The sequence below is a fragment of the Panthera onca genome, chromosome B4 (genome assembly GCF_046562875.1).
Source record: "Panthera onca isolate mPanOnc1 chromosome B4, mPanOnc1 haplotype 2, whole genome shotgun sequence".
NCBI lineage: Eukaryota > Metazoa > Chordata > Mammalia > Carnivora > Felidae > Panthera > Panthera onca.
The window spans coordinates 70,180,192-70,186,319 of NC_138345.1; the positions used below are offsets into that span (position 1 = coordinate 70,180,192).

At 38.4% G+C, this 6,128-nt stretch overlaps 1 pseudogene; it reads right to left on the minus strand.

Moving 5' to 3' along the window:
* Positions 1-984: 984 nt before the first annotated feature.
* Positions 985-4,660, minus strand: LOC144616991 (serine/threonine-protein phosphatase 4 catalytic subunit-like; annotated as a pseudogene).
* Between the last annotated feature and the right edge of the window lie 1,468 nt (positions 4,661-6,128).

The window sequence follows — 6,128 nt, forward strand, 5'->3', positions numbered from 1 at the left end:
AGGTAGATATGAATATTGGATTTTGGTATTGAAGTTACCTTAAGAACAGTCTAGATGTTACACTTGTGTTTTTAAAAATGGGCAGGTGGAGACCAACTTGTTGCTCATGGAACTCTGACATACATCTTGATTGACCAATATCATACCGCATAGGCAGCGTCATCTGCAAAAGTATACATTCAAATCTGTATTAAAAGTATTGAGATTAGTCATTCTTTTATTGTGTACACATTTTCATGAACTGCAAACCTGAGAATGTGATGAATGTCATAATACGGCCACCAAATTTGTGGGTGAAGGGGTAAAGTTCATTGGAGGTGGGCACTGGAACGGACTCGAGGCTGGAATCTATAAGTTGATATAAACTTTGTGGACATCTTATTTCATCTCTACTGATGAGCATCGCTTCCCACCAGAGTTTATCATGAAGTTAATGAATGAAATATGTATCTCCAAGTGCAACATAAATATTAAATAAATTTATCTGATAGACTGAGATATAACAGAGTTTATGGGAATTAACTCTGGAGTCATTCACAAGCTAGGGAACCTTAAAGTAGGGACATTTCTCAGAAAGAAGTGTGAAATAGAAGAGCGTATTCTAACTTGTAGTCATTAGAGCCACATTTTCATGATTTTCCATATTTAAGTAACTCCTGAACTATTATTTTTTTCCTTTAAATCTATGCATTAAAACTCATTCAATGCATTTTTTCCTCAAAATTGTATCTGAAGCCAAAGAAAAAAGGGGGGAAGGAGAAAAATGGCACATTAATGGTTCAAGTGGGAGAAACAAGAGGAACATGGAGCTGAGGCTCCAAGCCTCTCCAGGAAAAGTCCTCATGCTTGAAGTGTCCTCTTTGAGGATGACAGCAGAGTCACCGATGGTCCCCCAGCCCCAAAGCCCAGCTTCTTTTTGGAGAAGAGGGCAGAATCACAGTGGCCTGAGGCCAGAGGAATTGGATGGGGAGAGGGGTCAAAAGGTTACAGGAAGTAGTTATCCACAAGCTTCTTGGAGTGGATGCCACATGTCTCTTGGGGGGCAGCCTGGAAGATAATGAAATCTTTCCAGAGATGTGTTCATCCAGTTCCTGGATGGCTGCCACATTCCTAGAATGGTAGAAACAGCACAGTGAGCACAGTTTTATTGAAGTGCCACCTGTAACCTTCCCTCACCATTTGGTGGGCACAGCAGATCAGGCCAACATCCTTGGCTGCATGTTACTGTGAAATAGGTAGGCAGCACCAGAAGCTCTCTTCAGGGTCTGATGGCCCCCTCATGAGGCACCTCTTGCTTTCAGTCAGTCATCTGAATCTGGTCTAGAGTCTGGAGGGAGGGAGAAAGTACCCGTGCACGCAAAAGATTGCCATTAATGATGGCTGACAGACTGATGTAGTCAAAAGAGCTCAGGGTAGGGGCGCCTGGGTGGCGCAGTCGGTTAAGCGTCCGACTTCAGCCAGGTCACGATCTCGCGGTCCGTGAGTTCGAGCCCCGCGTCAGGCTCTGGGCTGATGGCTCGGAGCCTGGAGCCTGTTTCCGATTCTGTGTCTCCCTCTCTCTCTGACCCTCCCCCGTTCATGCTCTGTCTCTCTCTGTCCCAAAAAAAAAAAAAAAAAAAAAAAAAAAGAGCTCAGGGCAGTAGCACCATGTGGTCACCAAATCAGATAGAACAGGCACTCAGCAAAGAAGCCATAGACTTGGGGGATCTGGCAACTCTAGTGGTTCCCCAGGATCTTGGTGATGCGGTCATTATATTAAACATTAAGTACCAGCAGCAGGAGGAATGTTTCAATGCCTAGAAATCATGTTCCATAAAGTCTCCCATGAAAAGGTAGTTGGTCTCAGGGTCTTACCACCCACACTGAACAGCTCCTTGAAGTCATAGAGTTGTCCATGGCCATAAAGTCTCTCATGAAAAGGTAGTTGGTCTCAGGGTCTTACCACCCACACTGAACAGCTCCTTGAAGTCATAGAGTTGTCCATGGATGTCGCCACATATTGTGACCCGCGACTCCACCCTCTGTACATTGGTCTCCTTTACCAAGATCTCTCCTGCCTGAGCGTGCAGGACACCTTGACTTCACTCTCCTGGATGATTTCACAGCATGGCAGTTGCTCCCACTGCGCATTAAGGTAGCTGACCTAACACCCTGGCCCCAGAGCTCTGAACCCCTCCCCTGCATGGGTCAGCGCCAGCGGGCTCCACTACGTGGAACTCGCGCTGGCTCTCCAGCTCCCTCCCTTCTGCTTCCTTCTTCTTGGCTCCTTGCCCTGCTGCTTAGCCTTCCATCTTCTATCTTTTTGTAGTTTTTCTCCCTCCTTACCTCTAGTCTTCCTTACCCTGCTTCTCTTGATTTCTATTCATTTCTTCTTCAGATTTTAACTATTTCTTCTTTCAATCTTTTTTTGGGAGGGTTCTGTTATTAGTCCACATTCATTATCCTACATTCTGCATCTTGTTTGTCAAGTTATTTCCCCCACCAAAAATAGTTAACCCTCTAAAAAGTGTTAATAGATTTCTACCTACATAGGAATATTATATTTAATGAAAATATTATTAGTAATATATAATATAGTAACAATAAGTGATAGGAACACATTACACATTCTATCAAAGCCAATACTATGCAGAATTATATTCCTTGAAAAATGGCTTCATGTAAGTAACCAGAAAAGAAAAAAATGTGTAGACAATCCTAAGTGGGTAATAAGGCAATAAAATTATATTAAGAAATACTAATATAAAGGATGAAACTCTGTTCTGTATTATTGTCTTTTTTTAATGTTTATTTATTTTTGAAGGAGAGAAAGAGTGTGAGCAGGGGAGGGCAGAGAGAGAGGGGTACACAGAATCCTCAGCAGGCTCCAGGCTTTGAGCTGTCAGCACAGAGCCCGACGTGGGGCTCGAACTCACGAGCCGTGAGGCCATCACCTGAGCTGAAGTCGGATGCCCAACTGACTGAGCCACTCAGGCACCCCTATATTATTGTCTTTTGAATTTAAATGTAGACATTGAGTTCTTCTGAAAATAAATAATGGCATGGAAATTTTCCTTTCATTTGAGTTAATGAACTTGGCCATATTTTTCAATGAATGTTAAAAATAGAAAGTAAGACACATTGTATATACATTCTTCTTTTCATTAATTACTATTTGCGAAGGAAGAGTGTTTAATAGGTAATTCAAAATTTCAGAGCACTGAAATTGATTCTGAAAAGTTACTTTGTAACTATTATGATTAACTTTTCAACAGGGTATATGTGTACATGTATGTGTGTCTATCATTTTCAATCCTCTGGACCAGAGAGGGCACCTACCATTTGTCTAGGATGGTCTACATTCAGTGTCAAAAAAATGTGGACAAAATTTATGGTAGTCAAATACAAAACAATTCTATAAATTCTGATAGTAACACGTTTCAGGTACTTTAACTTGCAAATTGGATAGACAGCGTCCTGAAAGAGTATTTTTAAAATGACAAAATCATTTATGCAGACTCTAGAAAAGGTGTTAAAAAGCTGAGTTAAGGGAAGGAAAAGGTGAGAACAATTATCTGACTTTAGAGCATAACAAATAATCATGATGTAAATTAGGTTCTTTAGGGAATAAATTAGCACCCAACTTTACAAAATAGCTTAAAAGCAAACTACCCTCATAACATCAGAAGTAAGAGAAGATGAACACATCTCTTTGCATTGCTGTCTTGGCCAGATCTGAGTGTGCAATGATGAAAGATTGATTGGTTAGATCCTAAGTTTGTTTTGCCATCAAAGTGTCAGTATGGATTGATCTTTTTTCACTAGTGTGTTTTCTCTTTACTGCCCTGCCTGGAAAAGACTTCATTCTTTGATACACTATCCCACTCCAACAAAAGAACAATCTAACCAAAGTCTAATAATTCTGCAGTATATAGGAACGCATGTTTGTTTTGAAGGATTCTTCCTACCCTGCCAGAAAACATTTCTCACGAAAGACAATGTTGTTTCTACCAGGATGAGTATATGTGTTTTTCTAGACAGTTAATACAAATTTAAGGAGCTTTCTGTAGTTTGGAATTCCCTGAGTATGTGTGATTTGGGCAAATAAACAAGGTTTGTCTGGTTCAAATGTGAAGATGTGGTTAATTTCAGAGGACTTGGTGACATTTTCAATGTGCACATCAAGGACTTGGAGATACGGAAGATAGGAAGCAAATGTCAAAGAGAGAACAATTATGGTTTGCCAAACACTGCATAAGACATAGGTTTTTATGCTGTTTATATATCTCTAACTGCTAGGATATGGAGCTCACGTAAAGTCATAAGATGTCCTGTGATGAAGTAATAACAAGTGTGTTGTGTGAGTGTAAGAAGTCATTTAAAAGTATCATCTTGCAAGAAGTTAAGTTTTTAATTATCAGTGATGAGGAAGAATAGTGACAAAGTTACCACATTCACATTAGGCAAACGTTCATTTTAACAAATTTGAAATATTTGCATTTGACATCTAAAGCCGGACTAAGTGGCAGACATATATATAGGGGGATTGGAGTCAAAGGCAGGGACATCTATATTTTCAGCACTGGGATGTTAGAGTCCCCAAATTTAAGCTGATTTTATAATATTGAATATGTATTACATACCCGGCAGTGAACACTGCAGTAATTTGATAAAGTGCCATTTCATTATAGATACCTATTACTAGAGTTAAATTTCTCATGGAATTCTGAACAAACACCTTTCTCTAACGTCACTTCATATTGTAATATGTAATATGATTCTGTCGGAGTACATGAGCCTACTCTCATTTGTTTCAAACTTTGATGCAGTAGTTTAAACTTTTTTACTGTAATATTATGCTCATAATAGATTCATAGTTGAATTTCTATGTAGCAAAAATTTCCATTATTCTTTGACACTAGCTTCCTGCTCAGTGTTCTACCTGATAATCCATATACTTTATTTTTTTTACAGTTTTTTTACAGTTTTTACAGTTTTTTTTTTCTTTTTGAATGGGTGTATGATCTGCCAGTACAGGAATATATCACATATTACTTATCTATCTATTTGTATTTAGGTATTCCTATTTTTCTCCAGCTTTACTGAGATATAACTGAAACGTAGCATTGTATAGGTTGAAGGTGTACAATGTGTTGATGTGATATATCTATATATTGTAAAATGATTATCACCACAACGTTAGCTAACAACTCCATCATGTTTCATAATTACCATTTCTTTTTGTGGTGATAACACTTAAGATGTATTCTTTTAAGTACATAATACAATATTGTGAATTATGGTTCTCATGCTGTACATTAAATGCCCAGAACTTATTCACCTTATAACTAGAAGTTTATACCCTTTTATCAACATCTTTCCATTTCCGTCTACCCTTCTATAACAACCTTCTACTTACCCTGTTTCTATGAGTTCATGTTCTTAGATTCCACATATAAGTAATATCATAACAGTATTTGTCTTTCTCTGATTTATTTCATTTAGCCTAATTCCCATCCACACTGTTACACATGATCTTTTCTCATGGGCTGAATAATATTCCATTATATCTCTATTTGTACACAGACATTTTTATCTATCTGTTGAAGGTGAATGGTAGGGAAGTTTCAGAGAGAATACAGTAAAAATTACAAGGCCCTCTGCGTCTGAACATTTAAAAGTATGCTAGAAATGTGGGGGGGGGTATAAATATTTCCATTCTCAGTAGGAAATCTTCATTTAGATTTAGGATTTGTAAGCTTGTTTTTCCTTGTGCATTTTATTTTTTAAGTAATCTCCACATCCAACATGGGGCTCGAACTCACAACCCCAAGATCAAGAGTCACGTGCTCCACTGACTGAGCCAGCCATGTGCCCCTCATTGTGCATTTTATTGATTTTTAGTGGTTCACAGTTAAACTTTCTTTAAGCATTTGGAATATTCTTAGGACTTCTTACCTAATTAGTGGGCTGCCTACTATTGAGGCATGTAGTAGCTTCAGAATTTTCTAAAAAAGGGTATGAAAGTATGGGTTTTGAGGACAAATGATATAATTAAATATATGGGAATCTCAGGATATTGCCATATTGGTTGAAGGATTTCAGGATTTCTTTAAACTGTGTTTGAAACTATACCTACTATCTAATTT